Raw genomic sequence first — 24,745 nt, 5'->3', positions numbered from 1 at the left:
AAGATGTCTAATGTAAACTTATGTACAGGACCTTGTATGAGATAACTTACTCTTTTATTCCCGTATTTTCTATAAATTTTTTAGCTTTACCCCTCAAACATGGGAGAAAAAGTTTCAGCATTTTAATTCAAATTGGTAAAAGGCTGAGCAACCCTTAAAGCTGCCGTAATGAAAGAAGACTGTGAGCTAGCTTAAAAAAGAAAGAAGGGGAAGAAACAAAACTCCTGTGTAGTAGAGTGTCGAGATGAGATGAGCGTTTATTTGTCTCCATCGAATTCCTTATGAAGCCAGAACCATAGCATCCTGCTCTTAAGTGAAATAAGATGGAGCATTATCCAAGAATGCAGACATGGCACCAGAAAGGCTGCCAAAGATAAGTGGAGGGCAGAAAGTGTCAGATAAAAACCTTCAAGACCGGTGACAGTTACCCTTTCCAATTCTCGCTTCTGGAACCTGGCAGGAATGGTCCTGGGATGTGGGCCCAGCTTGACTCCACAACCCGGCAACAATGGTAGGGGATGAGGATCCTGACCTCATAGAGCTGAGCTTTCTTCAACTACAGGATCCTTCTCTAGCCCCATGTTCAAATGAGAAACAATGTGAACAGTCTGTTTTCTGTCACTGAGTGAGACAATTCATTTCCTTTGCTGGAAAAACATAAAAGATTGTGATCGCTACTGTTGTACAGGGAAAGATTTTCCAAAGTAAGCATAACAAACGATATGGGTGTCCTAGGTAAATTAGTATCCTGGGTTCGGTAAGTTTTTAAAGCGGCAAAAGATTAGGGAATGTGTCCATACACCTCTACTCAGCTAGTATCCTGAGTGAGATGGTTTCTGGGGTTGGTTTGAATGAGTAAGTATTGGAAATTCCTCTTGTACACTGTCTACCACAGACCTCTAAAGATGCTGAGTGGCAGAGGTGGTAGAGGCTTCACTGAACAGGACCCTTCCTTGATCCAAAGTTAACACAAAGTTCATGGTGTAGATGAGGAAACCTAAGCTGTTATCACAGCATACTTACAACCTCTTAGCACTACATGAGATCAGCCTGGGCCACTGCAAATATGTAGATGTGAACTGCCCCTGCTTACCTTATCTGCACTGGGTAGTGAATGTTCATGATTCAGGCAGAGCCTTTCATGCCTGGATGTCTGAACTCAACAGAAGGTTCTTTCGTCTTGGAGGAAGAAGCAAAGATAAAGATCTGATTTGTCACCAGAAGAAAAAGTGAGTGGCTTCTATCTACTCACAAGACTTCTATCCACAGTCTTGACTTATTGGCACAGCTCTAGTGAGGGCTAGTTGTGTAACCTTGGACTCACCACCTAATCTCTTAGAGGTCCAAGTTAATCAGTGGTCAGAAGTGGAGTTGTAACTAGTTGGTTGCTGAGGCTACGATCAGAACAAGATTTCAAGATTCTTTAAGTTGGGGAGGTTCTATAAGACACAGTGAGTGTCACAGTAGATTTTCTTTGATAAATTAACCATAATAAATTTCTTCACTTCCCGAAAAATACAATAATGTAAAACATAGTTCTTGGTCTTAAAATGTATGAACAGTCTTAATTTCAATCAATATAAAGAGGAAGAAATACCCTAGATTTGTGCTGTCCAATAGGGTAGCCACTAGACACATGTAGTCATTTAAATATGTTAACAAATAAAATTTAAAATTCAGTGCTTTGAAATGTGGGCCATACTACCCACATTTCAAATGCTCAATAGCCATATATGACTGTGTCCACTGTACTGGGCAACACTGGCACAGAACATTGCTGTCATTGCAGAAAGTCCTCTTGGTCAGTGCTGCCTTAGACCTTTGCTCATACCACAAACTGCAGCTACTTGTACCTCAGAGCAAGGTGTAGATGTTTGGGCCTTAGAGTGGCTGTGTCCATCTCTGGAGAATGAAAGGATGGGTTAAATCCCATGTGGATAAAGCCGTGCAAGAAACCCTTCAGGCAAACGGTGTCTGCACAGAATAAGAGTTTGAGAGAGGTGAGGAGGAAGGGAGGTTAGAGGAAGAAATTAGGGAACAACTGAATCGTTGGGTGTCTTGAATCTTGACTAGACCTGAACCTTACTAGGACACAGGACCCCAGAGGGAAGTTCCTCAGAGAGATTGTCACCCTATGCACAACTGATCCTAACAATAGATACCTCTGAGAGATTCAGAGCAGCTGTAATCTCCAGGCACTCAGTGGTGGGGAAAGGGTTAGGCATGTTGGACTCACGTTATGGAAGAGAAAGTTTTTATGTAGCCAGGCAGTGGGGAATAATTCAGGCTTTCTTGACATTCGAGTGGGGTAACCAGTGCATTTGACAGTCAGCTCCTTAGAAATGGGTATGTGCAGGCAAAGTCAGCTTATGTTGTGAGGCTCAGGCTTGAGTATGAGTAAGAAAGTGTCTGTGATACAAAAAGTTCTATTTTTCTTGCCAGCCCTGCTGGCTAGGGAGAATTTCTTCCCCATGTATATGGAGAAAGGAAGAAATGAGAGGCAGCTGGCAAAAAGAGTATAATTTAACCTGCTGTCTGGAAGCCATCTTTGAAGGGAATCACTTTTCTTTTCTGGACTTGTTTCCAGGTGCAGCTGCAGGGGATGACACCGAAGATGCAAGCACTGAGTTCACTGACAGTATTGAGGAGGAGGCCGCACACCATAGTCACCAGCAAGTAAGTCAGTGTCAGGGTCTGGGGCTTCCAGGGTGGATGACACACAGCCCTTCTGAGGTCTGATGGTCTCCTGCAGCCCCTGCGGACTTAGAGTGAGAAGATATATTTTTATATAAATACCTCTCAGTCATCTTCCTGTTCTCCTTGAGCTTCCCAGCTGCCTTTCCAACCCATATTTTCACTCCCATTTTTCTCTCCAATCCACCCTTTGGTTTGTATTGTATCTTTTTCTTCTGCTTCCTGCCCCCTCCTACCCACATTTGTCTTTATTTATTCTCTGTAGCTATAGCTTCGGAATAATTTTTACTTGCAAGACGATGGACACATTCTTCTTGGGCTTTTTGTAATTGAAACACACCACTGAAAACAGGGAGTCATCAAAGGGCTGCTCAGGGAGGTGGCAGGGTGGAGGACCTGCTTGGGAAGAAACTCCAAGAAGATTGGAATGCTTCCAAAGCAAGGATCTTTCTCAGTGAAATCTCATTATACAAAAAGAACCTTATGCAACCTGATAAACCATTGAGGTCATGGTGACTCAGTGATCAGCAGATGGCACTTCAACACCAATCCCCTGTCAAACCTCAGAACTTGAGGCTGAAACATTGTTTCCACCTACCATCAGTGAAGATGTAACTAGCATGTTACAAGAGTGAATAATCTGGACTTCAGAGATGAAATCACCAATAGTGATCCCACAAGCACTCACTGGAACTCCTATAATGTCTCCACTTTGTCTATGCCATTTAGCAATATCATCTCCTAGATGGACTGTGCCTATGATTCTTAAGGAGAAAGTGAATCATTGGTAGATATCCCACACAAGCAGCTGGACTTTCCAGTGATAGCTTTCTTGGGGCTATTAGGAAAACTAAACAAGAAATGAGGCTTTCTGGGTCTGCCTGTATGTCTTCTCCATAAGAAAAAGAGGAGACATCGAATCAACCAATAAGAAGAGTCCAAGTGAGCATCCTCAAATCTTTTGGGATTTGGCGCTTGGGGACATGAATAGTTGTCTGGGATACATCATGTTCTCAACAGTTTCTTTATAGTAGTAGGATCACCTTCTTATAATAGGATTACCTTCTTGTTGCTATAGCTGTACCCAACCTTCCCTGCTCCCTTGAGTGCTTGCAGTGAGCTCCACTTTTCCTTTTGCTTAAACAGCTTTTCCTGAGTCCTCCTTACTGATGGTTGTGACTTTAATTATATACATCTCTGTCCTTCCAGACAGATCCTTGTGTCCTCACTCTCTGATTTCATTGAGGATCTTGGGTGAGAGAGAGGGACCTGCAGGATGAACAAATGTCTACTCTGAGACAGCTAGATTGGGAGGTTGGCTGGTCACTGATGGTTATGATGACTGTGGGACAGTATTAACTTCAGAATAAATGAACAGGAGACACAGATATGAAGACAGTCAGATTCTGATTGATATGGTCTGAAGTACTCCTGGTATTGCAAGTCATTTGCTCTAATTCTCAACTGTAGGCAAACTGATTTGTAAAGTTGCTTCTTCTTCAGCCTTCTTTCCTGTAGCCTAGCGTGGAGAATCTGACCAGACCCCATTTTGAGGAGGTCAGCCCCCCCGGAATGAACTTTTTACATTAGGGCATTTGTATTTCCATCACAATACTTGCCACATTACTTGGCATAGGAGAGATGCTTAGTGTAATTATGAGTTAACAAGCCTTTGGATCAGGGCTTGACTCATGATAGAAAAAGTATATTTCCTGCTGGATGGAAGAATCTCTTGGGTAAGCACCATTTTTCTTTCTATCACCTTTCCTTGAAAATACGTCTTCAGCTTTGGGTAGGAGGAATCTTGTTGTATGAAATCATTGCAAATTTACTTCATCTTTTCTGGAGTTTGAGGTTGTGACTCTCCTGCTACCAATTAAATAAAGCTTACTTTGCCATAACTGTTTCGTGTCCAGATTCTCAAAATTTGTTTGCTTGTTTCTAGGAAAATGGTCCCTTAAGATAGATTTTGAGCTTCTCCTTGTTATGTCCTTGGAAGGTAAACTTTTGCTTGACACCAAGCTCCCTTCCTACTCCAAGCATTCATATGCTTTTCCTAACAGACACATCCCACCTTGTCTTTCTTCCAAGGTGAGAATCACCTTTTGGCCAATGCAAATTGCTTCCTCCTTATTTTTTGGACTCATCCACCTCAGGAAGCCTCAAGTCTGGCCATGATAGTAATTTTCCCTAGATTATCTCCCACAAAATTCTGTTATCAAGCAGATATAAGATCTATAATAAATACCTATGAAATTGCTGTGAGAGAAACTAGAGTATCAACCATTGCTTTTTTTATGTGAAGTTTTGTAATGGAGAAAAAGTTAATCAAGAATAAAGATTCAAGCTCAGGTAGTGTGCATCTATAGTTGCAGCTACTCAGGAGGCTGAGGGAAGAGAATCTCTCGAGCCCACGAGTTCAGGGCCAGCCTGGGCAACATAATGAGACCCCCCCACCTCTTAAAGAAAAAAAAAATCAAGATTCAAATACAAAGAACAGACGTTAGTAGACAAAGTGTGATAAACTTGAAAAAAGCTATTTAAAAAAAAGTTATTTTTGATTGACAAATTGTAATTATATACATTTATGGGGTGTGATATGATTATATATATACACACACATATACACACACACATATGTATACACACAAACAATATGGAATGATTAAACCAAGCTAATTACATATTCATCAGCTTGCCTACCTATCATTTTTGATGATGAGATATTGGAAATTTACTCTTATTTTGAAATATACATTATTATTGGCTATAGTCACCCTGGTATGAATATATCTTAAGACCTATTCTTTTTTCGATACCTTTGATCAATAATTCCCCCTACTCTTCCTTCCCACTCCACCAGCCTCTAGTAACCACCATTCTACTCTCTGCTTCTATGAGTTCAACTTTATTAGATTCCACATATAGGTGAGATTATGTGGTATGTGTCTCTCTGTGCCTGGCTTATTTTACTAAGCATAATGACCTTCAGATTAATTCATGTTGTCACAAATGACAGGACCTCTCCCCCAACATTTTAAGGTTAAATAGTATTCCATTGTGTATTATCTGCCACATTTTCTTTACCCATTTATCTACTGATGGACCTAGGCTGTGTTCTACATCTTGACTATTAATGAATAATGCTGTAATGAACACGAGAGTGCAGATATACCTTTAACATATTCATTTCAGTTCCCTTGGCTATATACCCAGAAATGGGATTACTGGATCATAGGGTAGATTCTATTTTTAGTCTTTTGAGGAAACTCCATACTGTTTTCCACACCAGTTGTAGTAATTTACATACCTATTCACAATGTGTGTGTTCCCTTTTCTCTGCATTATTTCTAACATATCATTTACCTTTTTGATAAATGCCACTCTGAAGTGTGAGATGATATCTCATTATGGTTTTAATTTGCATTTCCCTAATGATTAGTGATGCTGAGCATTTGAGAAAAGCTAATTTACATTGTGACAGATATGAAGCAATAGGATAAAAACAAAACAATGTCATTCAAACAGGATATCAGATTTGCACAGAGGCCTTTGTGGGGCAAATGGGAACCCGGCGCACAAAAAGTTGAATTATATGAAGCAATATCACGAGTGAGTTAGGATATGTGAAAAAAAAAAAAAACCGATAAGAGAGATATAATTAAAAATAGACCTAATGGATTCACTCTATCACCACAAATACTGGAAGCCCTGGGGTGTCATTTGGGGTAAAGAAATATTTACTTTCATACATGATCAAAACTAATGAAAAGGCTAGATCCTGAGTTACTTTTCAGGCATTTACATTTAAAACTTAAAGTTAGCCAAAGAAAATCCACTTTGAAATGGAAATATGAAAACCCAAATTAGCCTGGGGAAAAAATCAGATCCCTAGGCAATGTTTGATTTTCTCACTTTAAAGTGGGAAATTAGATCAGATGTACCTTAAGGTTTTTCTGGTGTTAACATTCATGGTTCATAATTTTTTCTTTTTAAAGAAAATAGGTATATTGAAACCAATAGAAGAAGATAACATATATCCAGAAGGCACTTTAATAATGGGTAAACTTCATTAAAGTTAGACATTATTTTTAAGCAGAAGGGACCCTTAAGGCCTAGAAAAGAGTAATGCTGTGCCCACACTCAAGACTAATGGCAAAGTGCGTTTTAGTTAAGTTACTCGGAAAGAGTTTATACAGAATGAGAACACCACATAGTTTAAATGAGGGATGGGATCATAAGCTTTCAGAAGTGGTTTTATTTGGTCCCCATTCCTTTATTTTGTCACAAATGCTGGGGGGCACATATGGAGATGGCCACCAGCCTGATTAAGCCTGTCAGCAGAGTCTTAGAGACAGACATTCCCAGGAGCCTGCCAAATCTCAGGCTCACAAAGTCCAAGTAAGATTGGGTGCCTGGGAATTGAGTGGCTTTGTCTAAGGATCTTTCTTTTTTGACCTGGGTGCACTTGTCTTCACAACCTCAGCTGCTATGCTACTGAATACCATTGCACATGCATACTGTGAATCAACCCTACCACAAACCTGTGACCTACGTTTGAACCTAACTGTGTTATGGGGAATAGCAAAAGTCAGTGGCTTTGCACCAACCCCAGCAGCTCTGTCAATCGTTGATCCATATATGCTGTTCTGGGCCCTGCTCTGTTCAATGTATTGGTCACCTGAATGGAGATATAAAGCATATAATTAATTCTACAAGTTATCCCCAATCAGGGGGCCACTACATGATTTGTGGAAATGCACGTCAAATATTTGGATGACTTGGATAATTGGGAATGATACAGTATAGCCAGAATGAATTTATAAGTGACAATTACAAGTCACAATATTTATAGAGACAAAAGAAAACAACATGACTCAGCAACAGCTGTGGGGGAGGGGTGGAAAATTCAGAGGTCAAAACTGACCCGAAGTTAAGTAAAAGCTCCAAATGCTGCCACTGAGAAGAAAAAGAAGCCAATGTGACATTGGGACGTATTAAGATTAATATTGGACAGACAGGCAGGAACTCCTTGTACTAAAGTAATTAGTCATATGCTAAGTAGATTATCATACTTAGATTTTTATTTCTACACTTTTGAGAGTGTGGGAAAAGACCAAAGATAAGCCCAAAATGAACAATAACAGAGTCTGAAAGTTAACAAGTTCCCATTTGAGGAAAAGCCATAAGATCTGCTTTAATTAAAACCTTGATGAATAACTTCAAGAGTGTCCTCGAGAAATAGAAAGGTGCTGGGCAGTTGTTCCTGCCTCTGTTTCTTCCACATGCTGAGATTTGTAGAGAGAGTTTGTCTGGCAGCATCGGCACAAAGATAATAACCAAAAAGTGAGGTTGGCTGCTTGGCAGGGTGGCTTCACCTCCACCTCCCAGTAGCTGCAGAGTGTGATTCTTCTGCTGCCAATGAAATAGTTGGTGTTGTCTTCCCTGTAGCTCCACGTTATTCTAATTCTATAACTGTATCTGCCGACTGTTTCCCCAGTGCCGAGTCCCCCCTCTCAGCTGTCCTTGAGGGAGTTGGAGTTACAGGCAGGGCATTAGGCTTTGCGCCCTGATATCTTAAGCCATCATCTCCCGCCATCCAGGACTCAAGTGTTGCAGAGCTGATGAAGCTTCCTGACTTGTGAGAAAACTCGCAGGACTCTGTCTCCTCAGGAAGAGAAAGAATCACTGTATTCACACCCTCCAGTCCTGTTTCAACCTCGTTTGTTTGCATTTGTTTTAATTCCTTATGTGCTTTTCTCCCTCACCATCTCTGGATTCTTCTCTTCTCCGTGGGGAAATTCCTCCTGCTCATTTGGTGTGTCCCTCCCACCCAAACCAGTCCCCAGGGCCCTTATGCCTGACTAAGGAGGTTCTGGGTAGGGAGTTTATTTTAGATCTGCTTTTTTTGTTTGTTTTTGTTCTCATTGAAAACTGCCTTTGCAATCTCATGTTTCTCTTGGGTCCTCAAACCATGATTTTCTTTTAGCTCATCAGGGTGGCTTTGGAGAAAAGTCTGGCAACTGTGGAGACCCAGAACCCATCGTTTTCCCCTCCTTCCCCGATGGGAGGAGACAGTAACAGGTGTCTTCAGGAAGAAATGCTCCACCTGAGGGCTGAGATCCACCAGCATTTAGAAGAGAAGAGGAAAGCTGAGGAGGAACTGAAGGAGCTAAAGGCTCAAATTGAGGAAGCAGGATTCTCCTCAGTGTCCCATATCAGATAGGACATTCTTCCCAGGGAAGGGGAGCTTGCGGCTCATGAGGCACCACAGCCAAGGGGTGCCTATCCCAGGCTCCATGCATTAATATTTCCACAAATTCTTTAAATAGAAGTAAGTAATATTGGCTAATGGTGATCACTTTCTGTTATTCAAATAATCCTGGTCTTAATTCAGTATAACAATGTCCACTATTATTGTGCATCTGCCAGTCATACATGACAGTCTTGGTGGAAACCTCCTTGTTACATGACCAGTATTGCCGTTTTTAATTGAGCGAAATGTATAAGGAATCCCAGCTACCTAATATGTTTCACTGCTGTATACAGAACCAGAACAGTTCACGAAGGAAGAGGATTTTTTTTTTTTTTTTTTTTTGAGTTGGAGTCTCCCTCTGTCGCCCAGGCTGGAGTGCAGTGGCGCGATCTCGGCTCACTGCAAGCTCCGCCTCTTGGGTTCATGCCATTCTCGTGCCTCAGCCTCCTGAGTAGCTGGGACTACAGGCACCCGCCACCGTGCCTGGCTAATTTTTGGTTTATTTGTTTTTTAAGTAGAGGCAGGGTTTCACCATGTTAGGATGGTCTCAATCTCCTGACCTCGTGATCCCCGTGCCTCGGCCTCCCAAAGTGCTGGGATTACAGGCGTGAGCCACCGCGCCCGGCCAGAGGGTTTCAATAGAGGCCCCTCCCTCTCCTCTCAGCTCTCGCTCATAAGGCCTTGAATCATAGAATATCAATTTTAATCATCTCTGCTGCTTTAGTAATTTTACAAAAATAGCAGATAGCTCATTCATTGGTTAGATTGGCCACTCTGTCTTTGATGGCTTTTTGTCAAAAGATACTTGGAGAACATGCTGATACTGTAGGGCTGATCCATTTATTCATTCACTCCCAGAACTATAATCATCACTGCCTGTTTAAAGTACAGCTATACAACTTCTAAATCATGCCCTATTGTTTCCCTGCATATTACATGCCACTTAAACTTCCCTGAATAATGTTAGCACTTTGAAAAGGACCTACACATCTAGCCTCATGTCCTTGTTTCATAGCTGAGGAAATAGGCCTAGAAAGTTTCAAGTGACTTGCTCAAGTTTGCATAATAGTCTGTGTCTCCCAATTTCTAACATCTAAACCTTGCTTATATACTGTATACTTTGTCAAACAATTTTTAAAAAATTCTTGTGATTGTTCTAAGTGCTGATTCTTTTGCTCTGAATTATCATAACTTTTTCCTTAACTTCTACTTAAAGCATATTATTTTACTTAAAATTTTGTATGTGTAAACTTAATTGAGTTGTCATGGGTAAAAACAGTACATCTCTTTTGATTCTATTGTTAAACCTACAATCAAACCATCTGTAGATATCCCTGTGGATTATTTTCCTTTGTCCTCAGAGTTACTAATGTGAAACTCTGATTTGTTCAACCCTCCACCCAACCTACAGAATCACTTATACTGTAGAAGCTAGAATCTAATGCATTGTTCTTCCTTTCAAGAACGTTTTGTTGAGTTTTTCTTTTATTTGTTTGTATTTTAAAACATCAGTTTTTTTTTTAAAACATGAAGTTAGAACATAATATTAAATATTCTTTTCCATATACACCTGTGCCCTCCTTATCCCCCTTCCACATCTCAGTTTTGGTAAAATACCTATCCCCTTTTTCTTTATTGAGAAACTATCTCATAGATTGTCTGTCTGTATCCTATGTCATATTTTCCTCCCAGAAACACACCACACAAGCTCTGCTCTAGGTTCCAAGACTCCTGGATTCTGAGAAAATCAATCTAGATACATAGGCCACTGCTGATCCTTCAAGTTGTGAATTACCCATTTCCTGTGCATCCTCTAGCTCTGGGGTTCTCAGTTTAGCATGCCTAAGAATCACCTGTGGGCCAGGCGTGGTGGCTCATGCCTGTAATCCCAACACTTTGGGAGGCCAAGGCGGGGGGATCACCTGAGGTCAGGAGTTCGAGACCAGCCTGGCCAACACGGTGAAACCCCTTCGCTGCTAAAAATACAAAAATTAGCTGGGCGTGGTGGCTCATGCCCGTAGCTCAGCTACTCGGGAGGCTGAGGCAGCAAAATTGCTTGAACCCAGGAGGTGGAGCTTGCAGTGAGCCAAGATCTCGCCACTGCACCCCAGCCTGGGCGACAGAGTAAGACTGTCTCAAAAAATAAATAAATAAAAATAAAAAAATCACCTGTGGAACTTAAGTAAAATGTGGATTCATAGGCCTTAGCTCTACAGCTTTTTTAACAAGCACCTTATGGGATTATGCTGTTGGTATTTCTCAGGTCTGCAGCTAGTACAGCAGGGATTGAATAACTTCCCTGTTAGACCCTGAGCTAGCCATACCATATATGCAATTTCATTTAAGCATCTGCTAACTCCACTAGGTAAGTGTTATCATCCTTATTTTATATAAAAGGAAACTGAGGCTCAAAGAAGTTAAGTGAATAGACTTGTTATAGCCATGTTTGCTTTCACTCAACCCTAGTATGAGTTTGTTGTGGAAAGAATTTATCTGGAATGTCTTGGTGCAAATTAGCTGTTTTGGTCAATTTTCTTTCTTCAACAAATATGAATGATTTATGTAGCAGGCACTTGTGTAGGCACTGGGGTTACGGGGTGAATAGGACAGACACAGTCCCTGCTCTCAAGAAGGTTATCTCTATCATGTGAGCCAGATATAAAGCAAATAATTATCTAAGTACATTTTGATTGTATTAAAAGTTCTGATTAGTGTTATTTATTTATTCTGTGTTCCTAAGTCCCAATGGTTTGAAACTGACTAATGATAAATAGTAGAACTATGGAATTCATAACAATAAATTTGTTACAGGAAAGGTGTTATTTTTTAACAGCATAAGTACTCTTGTTTATTCCAGAGGCTACTGAAAATTAGAACATATGAGGCTGCGTGGCACAAGTAAAGAAAACTAGCCTGCATGGGCTCTGAAATTGAGGCAATAATTAATAGCTTACCAACCAAAAAAACTCCAGGACCAGACAGATTCACAGCCGAATTCTACCAGAGGTACAAGGAGGAGCTGGTACCGTTCCTTCTGAAACTATTCCAATCAAAAGAGGGAATCCTCCCTAACTCATTTTATGAGACCAGCATCATCCTGATACCAAAGCCTGGCAGAGACACAACAAAAAAAGATAATTTTAGACCAATATCCCTGATTAACATCGATGCAAAAATCCTCAATAAAATACTGGCAAACCGAATCCAGCAACACATCAAAAAGCTTATCCACCATGATCAAGTGGGCTTCATCCCTGGGATGCAAGGCTGGTTCCAACATACGCAAATCAATAAACGTAATCCAGCATATAAACAGAACCAAAGACAAAAACCACATGATATCTCAATAGATGCAGAAAAGGCCTTCAACAAAATTCAACAGCCCTTCATGCTAAAAATTCTCAATAAATTAGGGATTGATGGGACGTATCTAAAAATAATAAGAGCTATTTATGACAAACCCACAGCTGATATCATACTGAATGGGCAAAAACTGGAAGCATTCCCTTTGAAAACTGGCACAAGACAGGGATGCCCTCTCTCACCACTCCTATTCAACATAGTGTTGGAAGTTCTGGCCAGGGCAATCAGGCATGAGAAAGAAATAAAGGGTATTCAATTAGCAAAAGAGGAAGTCAAATTGTCCCTGTTTGCAGATGACATGATTGTATATCTAGAAAACCCCATTGTCACAGCCCAAAATCTCCTTAAGCTGATAAGCAACTCAGCAAAGTCTCAGGATACAAAATCAATGTGCGAAAATCACGAGCATTCTTATACACCGATAACAGACAGAGAGCCAAATCATGAGTGAACTCCCATTCACAATTGCTTTAAAGAGAATAAAATACCTAGGAATCCAATTTACAAGGGATGTGAAGGACCTCTTCAAGGAGAACTACAAACCACTGCTCAACAAAATAAAAGAGGACACAAACAAATGGAAGAACATTCCATGCTCATGGTTAGGAAGAATCAATATCGTGAAAATGGCCATACTGCCCAAGGTAATTTATAGATTCAATGCCATCCCCATCAAGCTACCAATGACTTTCTTCACAGAATTGGAAAAAACTACTTTATAGTTCATATAGAACCAAAAAAGAGCCCTCATCGCCAAATCAATCCTAAGCCAAAAGAACAAAGCTGGAGGCATCACGCTACCTGACTTCAAACTATACTATAAGGCTACAGTAACCAAAACAGCATGGTACTGGTACCAAAACAGAGATATAGACCAATGGAACAGAGCAGAGCCCTCAGGAATAATACCACACATCTACAACTATCTGATCTCTGACAAACCTGACAAAAACAAGAAATGGGGAAAGGATTCCCTATCTAACAAATGGTGCTGGGAAAACTGGCTAGCCATATGTAGAAAGCTGAAACTGGATCCCTTCCTTACACCTTATACAAAAATTAATTCAAGATGGATTAAAGACTTAAATGTTAGACCTAAAACCATAAAAACCCTAGAAGAAAACCTAGGCAATACCATTCAGGACATAGGCATGGGCAAGGACTTCATGTCTAAAACACCAAAAGCAATGGCAACAAAAGCCAAAATTGAAAAATGGGATCTAAACTAAAGAGCTTCTGCACAGCAAAAGAAACTACCATCAGAGTGAACAGGCAACCTGCAGAATGGGAGAAAATTTTTGCAATCTACTCATCTGACAAAGGGCTAATACCCCAAATCTACAAAGAACTCAAACAAATTTACAAGAAAAAAACAACCCCATCAAAAAGTGGGTGAAGGATATGAACAGACACTTCTCAAAAGAAGACATTTATGCAGTCAACAGACACATGAAAAAATGCTCATCATCACTGGCCATCAGAGGAATGCAATTCAAAACCACAATGAGATATCATCTCATACCAGTTAGAATGGCAATCATTAAAAAGTCAGGAAACAACTGGTGCTGGAGAGGATGTGGAGAAATAGGAACACTTTTACACTGTTGGTGGGACTGTAAACTAGTTCAACCATTGTGGAAGACAGTGTAGCAATTCCTCAAGGATCTAGAACTAGAAATACCATTTGACCCAGCCATCCCATTACTGGGTATATACCCAAAGGAATATAAACCATGCTGGCTATAAAGACACATGCACATGTATGTTTATTGTGGCACTACTCACAATAGCAAAGACTTGGAACCAACCCAAATGTCCATCAATGATAGACTGGATTAAGAAAATGTGGCACATATACACCATGGAATACTACGCAGCCATAAAAAATGATGAGTTCGTGTCCTTTGTAGGGACATGGATGAAGCTGGAAACCATTCTTAGCAAACTATCGCAAGGACAAAAAACCAAACACCGCATGTTCTCACTCATAGGTTTGAATTGAACAATGAGAACACTTGGACACAGGAAGGGGAACATCACACACCAGGGCCTGTTGTGGGGTGGGGGGAAGGGGAGGGATAGCATTAGGAGATATACCTAATGTAAATGATGAGTTAATGGGTGCAGCACACCAACATGGCACATGTATATACATGTAACAAACCTGCACGTTGTGCACATGTACCCTAGAACTTAAAGTATAATAAATATATATGTATATATATAGAAAAGAAAACTAGCCTGCCTGTCTTGAGTCCAAGGTTTCTAGTGATGGTGCTGCCACCAAGAAGCTGTGAAGTTTGGGCAAGTCTCACTCTTCCTGAGCCTTGGCTTTCTTGTATATAAAAGATCTTGTGGTAGGTCTCAGGTTGCTTCATGCTCTGGGGTATGTCTGAGTTTATTGTGGGCTGAGATGTGGGTAAGAGGTACTATTAGGAACTGTTGTCAGGACTAGACCTAGCCCTCAATTATGTGTTTCCTACAGGAACACCATGCTGAGCCTTTGCCTTGAGAATGCAGAGCTGAAAGAGCAGATGGGAGAAGCAATGTCTGATGGATGGGAGATCGAGGAAGACAAGGAGAAGGGCGAGGTGATGGTTGAGGCTGTGGTAGCCAAAGAGGGTCTGAGTGAGAGTAGCCTTCAGGCTGAGTTCAGAAAGCTCCAGGGAAAACTGAAGAATGCCCACAATATCAACCTCCTCAAAGAATAACTTGTGCTGAGTAGCAAGGAAGGGAATAGTAAACTTACTCCAGAGCTCCTTGTGCATCTGACCAGCACCATCGACAGAATAAACACAGAACTGGTTGGTTCTCCTGGGAAGCACCAACACCAAGAGGAGGGGAATGTGACTGTGAGGCCTTGCCCCAGACCCCAGAGCCTTGACCTTGGGGCTGCCTTCACAGTGGATGCCCACCAAGTAAGTGTGGGCTTAGATGGAATGAAAAACAATTGGAGAAGGGCTCAAGATGACAGTGTTTACCATAAAACGTTCTCCCATGTGAATCAGGAGGTACCAACAGAAGGGTCTCTTTGTACCACAAACAATAGTAATAATATTCTGCCTACATTCAGCCTTTAGAAAGGCTTTTACAATGTAAACATTTCTTGAGTATTTAATTTTTCAGATAACACACTAGGCATTGGCATGGGGCAATAAAACCAATGGCTGCCCTTGAGATACTTAATATGGTAAGGAAAGATGGCACACAAACAGGTCATTTTAACAGGATGTGGTAACTGCTGTAACATAGGGATGCATCAGGTTATGAGGCAGCCCAGACAAGTGGTATGTAATGACATCCCTTCCTTATCACTGCCATTTTTTTGTCACAGCTCATCACAGGTGTCTGTTCCTGGGCCTCAGATGGATTATTTGGATCCTCTTTAGGGAAGGAGCCATGCTGAAGATTCAGTAAAATGGAGAATACGGGGATTCTGAGAGAATCAATGGGATAGAATGTGAGGGGAGGTGAGTGGAGGGTTCCACCCCTTGTCTTTTTGACCACTGAGAAAACATTTCCTGAGAGCTCCTCTGTAGACTTGATTGGCGCTGTGCTGTGTGCTGTGTGCTGTGGATACAGATATGAAGCAAACATTATCCCAGCACTCCAGGAGCTCCATCTGGAAAGCAAGTCACTGCCAAATGGCATGAGAAGTGCTGTGACGGACTTGAGTAAAGTCCACAGGGTTCAGAAGGGGCGGTGGTCATCACTGCATGGGGGTGACCTCAGACTGTCCTGATCCCTGTATTGGCCCCTTTCACAGTTGGATAACCAGTCCCAGCCTCATGACCCTGGGCCTCAGTCAGCGTTTAGCCTACCAGGGTCCACCCAGCACCTGCGCTCCCAGCTGTCATAATGCAAACAACGCTATCAAGATCTCCAGGAGAAGCTGCTGCTATCAGAAGCCACTGTCTTTGCTCAGGCTAACGAGGTGGAGAAATACAGAATTATACTTAGTAAGTAACTATGACTTACTAGTAAAGAAAACTAGCCTGTGTGTCTTATAAGTTCTGTATGTTCCATACCTACATAATGTGGTTATTGAGCACATGAAGTGTGGCTAGTGCAACTTGGACATTTGGTTTTATTTAATTTTAGTTAATGTAGTATAAAGTGGCCATATGTGGCTACTAACTACCTTATTGGACAGTACAAGTCTAGGGTCTTGGGACTCTAAATTAGTTCAGCTCCATTCAACATTTATTGAACCCCTGCGGATAAAGCACTTGCCAGCTTCAATGGGGCTGCTAGAGATGGTAGTGTACAATCCCTGACTTAAGGATATCTGGTCCCAACTAAAGCCTGGGTTATCTGAAGGGGAGATAATCAATGGCAAATGCAGGTTCCTCCTGTGGAAAGAAATTCTGCTTCCTGGAGCTGGTGGTCTCTTCTCCCACCAGTTCAGAGAAGCTTCTCTCCCACTGTGGATCTGCCCTCCCTGCCCCAAAAGGTTAGGGTATGTGCCATTGAGGCTGAGAGCATATGTGGGAAATTCAGACATTGTCTAACACCTGCTGTCTCTTCCCAAGCAGGTGAATCTTGGGTGAAGCAGGACAGCAAGCAGGTCCAGGTGGACCTCCAGGACCTGGGCTATGAGACTTGTGGCTGAAGCGAGAATGAGGCTGAACAGGAGGAAACCACCAGTCCTGGTAAGAGCACAGGGTGTGGGGCTCACCTGTCCCTGGAGTCAGCTGTCACGTTTGGGTGCTGTTGGCCAGTTCCACACCTGACAAGTAGTGGGGAAGAGGAGGACAGGAGGTTAATAGGAGAACTCTTACCCAAAATGAGGCTGAGTATAAGTTTGAATTTCTACAATTAGTTTTTGACATACTACTACTACTACTAATAATAATATAAAGTTCTAGCCAACTGATTATTATAGAAATACTAAGGCCTACTTAGAGACCAGATGAGGTTTTGGAAACATGCAAACCATAAGTTAAACATAATTTTGTTTTGCATTATAAAAAGACTACAACTATAGGGCCACCCACCACACTGAAAACCAGAAGAGAAGAAAAACATAATCTCTCTCATTCTTGAGGCAGTGTAGTGTGGCAGTTAAGAGACAAGATCCTGGGGCCAGACTGGTTGGTTTAAATCCCAGTTTGAAAACTTTCCTATGCCCCAGTTTCTTCATATGTTAAAATAGTAATAAAAGAACTACCTACCCCATCAGGTACTAATGTCAATTAAATGAGTAAATTCTTATAAAATGCTTTAGAACAGTGCCTGGCATCTGGTAAAATGCCATGGATTAGTTCTCATACTGACTACCACTGCCCTAATACAGTGATGTTAACATGCTGATATATTTATTCGAAGTCTTATTTTCCTATGCCTATTTTTCACACAGTTGTAACCCAATAAACTTTTAAATTATAGTAAAATTTAGAAAGCATTAAACTTTCAGCATGCAGGAATAGCTTTTCCTATGTTCTTGTGGCCATCCTAAATAGATAAGGCCATGTTAATGTCTTAAGAAACATCAGCGTGTGTGGAATGAACACAGGACATTGGAGGATTTGAATTTTGGCTCTGCCATGTGCTAGTTTGAGTGATCTAGAACAAGCTAGTTTACCACCTCTCTTTACGTTTTGGTTTCCCCGGTCAGTAAAATAGAAAGTGATGAAACCTAACTTGTAGGTATAAGGAGGATAAGAAATATTGTATTTGAATGCCTAGTACAGTGTCAGGGTTGAATAAAGTACTAATTCAACTTTTTCCCTAGTAATTATTGTCCTCATGACCAAACCTGCCTCCTCTCAAAGGCAGTGGCCACAACAGCACATCCAACTTTTATTTAGGAAGACATCTTTGGCTTTTTTCAGAGTGTGAGGAGCACAACAGCCTCAAGGAAGTGATCCTGATGGAGGGGCTGTGCTCTGAGCAGGGGTGCTGGGGCTGGCTAGTTCCTCTAAGAGGAAGCCCTTGGAGAACCAGCTAGGGAAGCAGGAAGAGTTCTGGGTATATGGAAAGTCAGAAAACATCTCGGTCCTATGAAAGGACATCAGAGATCTGAAGGCCCAGCTGCAGAATGCCAACAAGGTCATTCAGAACCTCAAGAGCCAGGTCTGGTCCCTCTCGGTTACAAGTGATTATTCGTCTAGTCTGGAAAGACCCCGGAAGCTGAGAGCTGTTGGCACATTGGAGGGGTCTTCACCTCGGAGGGGTCTTCACCTCATAGTGTCCCTGATGAGGATGAGGTGTGGCTGTCTGATGGCACTGGGGCTTTCTGCTCGCCTGGGCTTCAGGCCAAAAAGGACCTGGAGAGTCTCATCCAGAGAGTATCCCCACTGGAGGCCCAGCTCCCAAAAAATGGACTAGAAGGGAAGCTGGCTGAGGAGCTGAAATCAGCTTCTTGGCCTGGGTAAGGATGGCACTATTTGGGCACTTCCTGGATTGAAAATGTGTAAGTTTGTGCTTGGTGTAGGGTAGCTCAGGCAGTTGGAAGAAAGAACATGTCTGGGTATTCACAAGGACACTGATTTAAATGGTAGAATAGGTCTGCAGAAAAGACAGGTAGGCAACCAGGAGGGCATAGGATGATGTCCCAGTATCTGGGAGATACCGGGTCTCAGGGATTTCCTCTTAGGGATATATTAGTAAAGTAATAGTATATATGGTATAGATAGTAGTAATACTGGAATCAGACTGCCTAGCTCTGGTGCTTACTACCCATGCAACTTTCTTAACCCTTCTGAGCCTTTGTCTTTACCTATTAAATGAGGATGATAAGAGAACCCATCTCAAAGGGTGGATATTAGGTTTAAATGAATTAATACAAGTGCTGGCCAGGTGTGGTGGCTCATGCCTGTAATCCCAGCACTTTGGGAGGCCAAGGCAGCCAGAACACCTGAGGTCAGGAGTTTGAGACCAGCCTAGCCAACATGGTAAAACCCCATCTCTACTAAAAAACAAAACTTAGCTGGGCATGGTGGTGCACGCCTGTAATCCCAGCTACTCGGGAGGCTGAGGCAAGAGAATTGCTTGAACCTGGGAGGCAGAGGTTGCAGTGAGCTGAGATGGCACCACTGCACTCCAGCCTGGGTGACAGAGCAAGACTCTGTCTCAAAAAAAAAAAAAAAAAAAAAGAATTAATGCAAGTGCTTAGAGTAGTGCCTAGCATATATTAAGCTCTCACTGCTATTTGCCATAGTTATAAGTGTTATTGATACTTAGTGTTGAAAACACAGACATTCATCTTGGTGTGTCCTGGTTATCTATTGCTAAGTAATAACCACTCTAAAACTTAGTGACTTCAAACAACACTTATTATGCTTCATGGTTCTATGGTTTGACTGGGCTCAGCTGGGTGGTTCTCACTTAGGGTCTCTTGTTTTGGGTCCCATCAGTTGATGGTATGAGAGTTTATATGATGGCCATCATTGCAAAATACAGTCAGCCACAGCATCATAACATAGAAGAAATTCAGGCATCAGGTGGTGGTTAAAACAGAAGACACGAAAGGTTCTATCTAGACTTAGGATGAAATTATTCTAATTATTCATTGAGTAACTGCTGTGAATCTATGTGTTACTGGTGCTGTAAGGGATGTAAAATGCAGAACTACGTTTATTCTCACAGACCTTATGATTTATCTAGGGACATATAATTAACACATATATAACAGTTGAAGAACAGTGGCATACTAATTTTTTTTTTTTTTTTGATACGGAGTCTCACTCTGTCACCCAGGCTGGAGTGCAGTGGCACCATCTTGGCTCACTACAACCTCCACCTCCTAGATTCAAGCAATTCTCCTGCCTCAGCCTCCTGAGTAGCTGGGATTACAGGCATGCACCAGTATGCCCAGCTAATTTTTTTTGTATTTTTAGTAGAGGCAGGGTTTCACTATATTGGCCAGACTGGTCTCAAACTCCTGACCTTGCGATCTGCCTGCCTCGGCCTCCCAAAGTGCTGGGATTACAGGAGTGAGCCACCACGCCCGGCCCATACTAAGGTTTTTAATGCAATACTTTATCAGGGTAGAATTTACTGTTAAATACCTCCTATGGCTTATGTGCCAGAATTCAGCTTGGGGGAGTTCCTTAGAGATGTTCTCATAGAAATCTCTACAGAAGCCCCCATAACTCCATAACTTATCCACTTTCCATACTTATTCTTTCCTCTTCTGTCCTGCATTAGGAACTATGATTCCCTGATTTAGGATCAGGCCCGGAAACTGTCTTACCTACAAGCAAAAAATACGAGAAGGTAGAGGTATTTGTTATCTTATCACCCAGCATGCAAAAGATACAGTAAAATCTTCTGAGGATCTCCTAAGGAGCAATGACATTGACTACTACCTGGGACAAAGCTTCTGGGAGCAACTCACCCAGGGAAGCCAGCTGACAGGGAGGCTCACCAGCAAACTCAGCACCAGTAAGTTGGCCACAGGGCTTTGGAATACTCTCAGTCACCCCCACAGTTCCAGTCCCTGGTGGCCACCACATCTCCTAGGGTCCTTTTTCTATTTCATTTCCTGGGGCTAATGCAGGATTAAGACTGCTCAGTGGGGAGCATGGAGAAGAACACACAGGGCTGGAGATGCCATGGTTACAACTATAGAAACTTCACCACTCATGGAATGTGACCTGTGGGGCAGGGGCAGCATCTATCTGATGCTAAGAGGGAGTAGGAGACATGAGATGGAAGGGCCTTGTTGTAGGAGGAAGAGCCCTGAACTAAGAATTTCAAGACCCAAGCTCTAGCCTGGATGCTGCCACCAACTCGCTAAATGCCTTATCCTTGTGATGTCTCCATTTATGGCATGGTAATGTACATGCAGGTACTCCACATATGGATAAAGTGCCATGCTCTTTTATACGTGGTTTAGGCACTGGCTGCAGTAGTTCAAGGGCTACATTGGTTATTATTGGGGTCCTCTACTCAGAATTTCTAGAGAATATCCAAGGGAGTAAAGTAGGATCAGACTTGGGAGCCACCCAACCCACCATCTGGTGGCAGATGCAGAGGTGGGGCAGGGCTTCTTGTCATCTCCTCAGAGACCAGTGCAGGTTCTGCATGAAAGCTGTGGTGGGGCATATGCATTGGGGAGCTAGTCTGCAGCAGGACATGGAGGCTGGAGTGTCCCACAGGGCAGCTGGGCAAGGGCCTCATGATTAATGGAACAAAAGACATTTTAAATGTTTTACCCTGATTTAGGGCAGAGGAAGTCATCATGGTGACCAGCAGGTCAGGGACAGTGGGGTCACTTCTCTGGAGAGACAAGCTGAGGCCTCCCAGAATAACTGTTCTGGATGCACACATGAAATGCTCACTACTCTGTCTCCAGATAGGCTCCTGTGTTTGTAATGCGGGAAGTGGGACCAGCCTAATTTCTTATCGTCTCTTTCTAAATTTGGTTTACAGAGGATCATAAAAGTGAGAAAGATCAAGCTGGACTTGAGCCACTGGCCCTCAGGTAATTCCGAGGAGAATCTGGGAAAGAGATTGGGACTGAGGCCCAAAGGGTCAAGGGTGGCGGCAGCTCCACAAATCAAGGGGAATAAAGGAAAGTGCTGAATGTATTGAATTCATGCATTCATTGAACACCTCACTGTTGTTTTTAACTAAATTCTTTCTTCTCTTTTGGTTGAATTACATTGGCACATTAATTCTCCAGGCGTAGTAACCTAGAAAGTCTGAGCTGAAAGTGAACTAACTAGGTTTCAAGAGTCTTCTGCCCCACTAAGGGTCCTGCTTTCCTGCTGTGTGTTTAATAAGTAAGATGAGCTTTTGGCAAAGTTGACCTGCCCCAAGTTGGGTTGACAGCTAGTTTAATAGTCACTCAGTTGCCCTGGGGGAAAAAAGGAATCATATAACAGGACCTGGTGAAAGAGGCCTAGGTGGTGTAGATCACCAGGAGGCTGCAGTGCCTCAGGACCCAGTTCTCAGTGAGTTGCTTCATATAATGATCAATGAAATACGGGCTCAGAGTCTGTTGTAGCCACTAGTTGGGGTTCTTTGTGTCATGCTTGTGTCTCAGACTACATAAATGCTTCTGAAAATATCTGTAGTGAAGGGCACAGTGTTGTTTTTTTGTTTTGTTTTGTTTTTATTTCTAATTCATCATAGAAACATACATGGTCTGAATTCAGTTAATTACATGATTCCATTTATCATGCTCTTGGATGTTGGGACAGTGGTTTGCTCTGTGTTTCTCAGTGCTTGCTTTCAATTTTTATACTTGTCTTGTTGGAGATGGTAACAAACAGTTTGCAGGCTGCAACTGTTCCAGGGATCATACTTTAAGCAGCAGTGCCTTAAAAGCAGGGCTAGCTATGTCTTTGCTTGTCCTCAGCATATTATGTGGCCAGAGCACTAGGTAGCTATTCTCTCTCCATCTACACCCCACCTACGCTCCATTCCTAAGCAGAGGTGGGTTATTTCCATTATTCTCTGCAGGCATGGTCCCCTTGGCTTACTTGGATTTTCCTGTGAGCCACGGTCAGGACAGGTTGGTTTGGGTGACCTTCGTTTTACCTGTTGTCCCCCTTCTCCCAATCAGGCTCAGCAGGGAGCTGCAGGAGAAGGAGAAAGTGATTGAAGTCCTGCAGGCCAAGCTGGATGCTCAGTCCCTCACACCCTCCAGCAGCCATGCCTTGTCTGACTCCCACTGCTCTCCCAGCAGCACCTCTTTACTGTCTGATGAGCTGGAAGCCTGCTCTGACATGGACATAGCCAGCGAGTACACACACTATGGAGAGAAGAAAGCTTCTCCGGGTCACTCAGGTAGCCTCCTTTCTGGGTGGTACCATCTTTGTCTAGACTGATTGGAGACCTGAGGAAACAGGCCTTATAGCTCCACCATGGTGTGTATCGGGCTGAACATGGCTGTGGGGCCAAGTGCCATGCACAGGCACCAGTGGATCAGGATCTTTGCTCTGCTCCTGACTCTACAAGTTACCTCTTTCACCCTGGCCTCCATGGGCATGTACGTGCTGTTGGGCACAAGGTGAGCCATTGTGGGGAGAGTGAGAAGATCACGGCAGACTCTTCTTCCTCGGTGACTCTGTCGGTTAGATCTTCTTTAAGATGGAAAACCTCCTTCATCTCTCTTACAATGATCTTGCTACTTATTCCTGAGCAGTGTTCCCTAAGTATATGTGGGTGTCCACAGATGCTGCTAGTCTTGCCTGATATTTTTGGAGTTGCCATTTTCATGTTTCAGAGCTCAGAGCACCACTATCATCCCTAAGGTGGTTTGCCTCACTATAGGAGCTGTCTGCAAGCAAGAAAATGAACACTGCTAGCAGTGCTTGTGCTTGGTTCTTTCCCTGAAAGCAAGACTCTAGCCCTGGTACCCCTGGCTAAATATAAGGCCAGGATTCCAGTTCTCTGTAGAACGTCATACGTTTTCTTTCATTCATGGGTTTTATAGATTCCATCCATCATTCGAGTCATTCTGCTGTGTTGTCTTCTAAACCATCATCAAGCAGTGCATCTCAGGGGGTTAAGGCCGAATCCAGCAGTAACCCCATCAGCTTGCCAACTCCCCAGAATCCCCACAAGGAGGCCAACCAGGCCCATTCAGGTATGCAACAGCCAATGGGGCAGAAGCTTCATCTCCTCTTTCTCTGCTGCCTGTTTGACTTTTCTTTAATGACAGAGGTTTGGACTGTTAGGGGCCTAAATGCATCAAAACCTAGACAGATTCAAGAAACCACCCTCATTCGCCAATTGTGTCTGATTTAAGAAAATATTTTAGAAAATAAGTAATCCACATCAGGTTTTGATCTGCATACCAGCTTTGACCAGTAGTTGGCTAATCATTTAAAAAGAAATATTTTTATTGGTTTTTCTCTCATTTTATCCCGGGAGCAAAAAGGCAAAATGTTTCTCCCAGGATTCCAGCAGCCATAGGATGAAAGGAAATTCACATCTACTGATCCACTGTGTGTTACCCATTAAATCTGCATGGAGATCCTCTGCAAGAGGTAGTGCTACTTATTTCATAGCCAAGGATGATGAGAACAGCCTCAGACAAGGTTCTGTTCATAGTACGTTACCATTAATGGATGTATGAATGGATTGGCAGTCCTTGATATGTACATAATGCATATCTTGGAGGCAGTTAAAGGGGTGCATTTCATTTACAAGTCCAGCTTAGTTGCTGGAGGGTACACTGCTCATTCACAGCCCTGTACCAGAAATGGCACGGAAAAGGTAAACCTTGTCTTCCCCTCCTATCTCCCACCATAGCTGGCTGGCTGCCTTCAGTGTGGTTTGTTGTGAGGTTTGACTTGAGTAGAGGTGCTCCCAGAAAGCACAGTGCTTTCTTCTGCTGCCCTCATTTCCCTGAAGACAATTCAACCAAAATCTTAAGAAAGAGGAAGTGTTCCAATGCTTCCTGAGCCTGGTTTCAAAGTTTCTAGGCCAGAGTGGGCAGCAGCTGGACCAGAATCATGAGGAAAAGCTGTGCTT

At 42.5% G+C, this 24,745-nt stretch overlaps 1 protein-coding gene and 1 pseudogene across 1 annotated transcript in view; one reads left to right on the top strand and one right to left on the bottom strand.

Annotated features, from left to right (window-relative positions):
- The window catches only part of LOC129015142 (neuroblastoma breakpoint family member 11-like), a 2,260,169-nt gene that overhangs the window by 1,936,264 nt on the left and 299,160 nt on the right, over positions 1-24,745 (bottom strand).
- The window catches only part of LOC129015470 (myomegalin-like), a 73,708-nt pseudogene that overhangs the window by 27,738 nt on the left and 21,225 nt on the right, over positions 1-24,745 (top strand).

This window comes from Pongo pygmaeus, chromosome 1, assembly GCF_028885625.2.
Source record: "Pongo pygmaeus isolate AG05252 chromosome 1, NHGRI_mPonPyg2-v2.0_pri, whole genome shotgun sequence".
Classification (NCBI taxonomy): Eukaryota; Metazoa; Chordata; class Mammalia; order Primates; family Hominidae; genus Pongo; species Pongo pygmaeus.
This window is presented reverse-complemented; position numbering and strand designations above follow the sequence as displayed.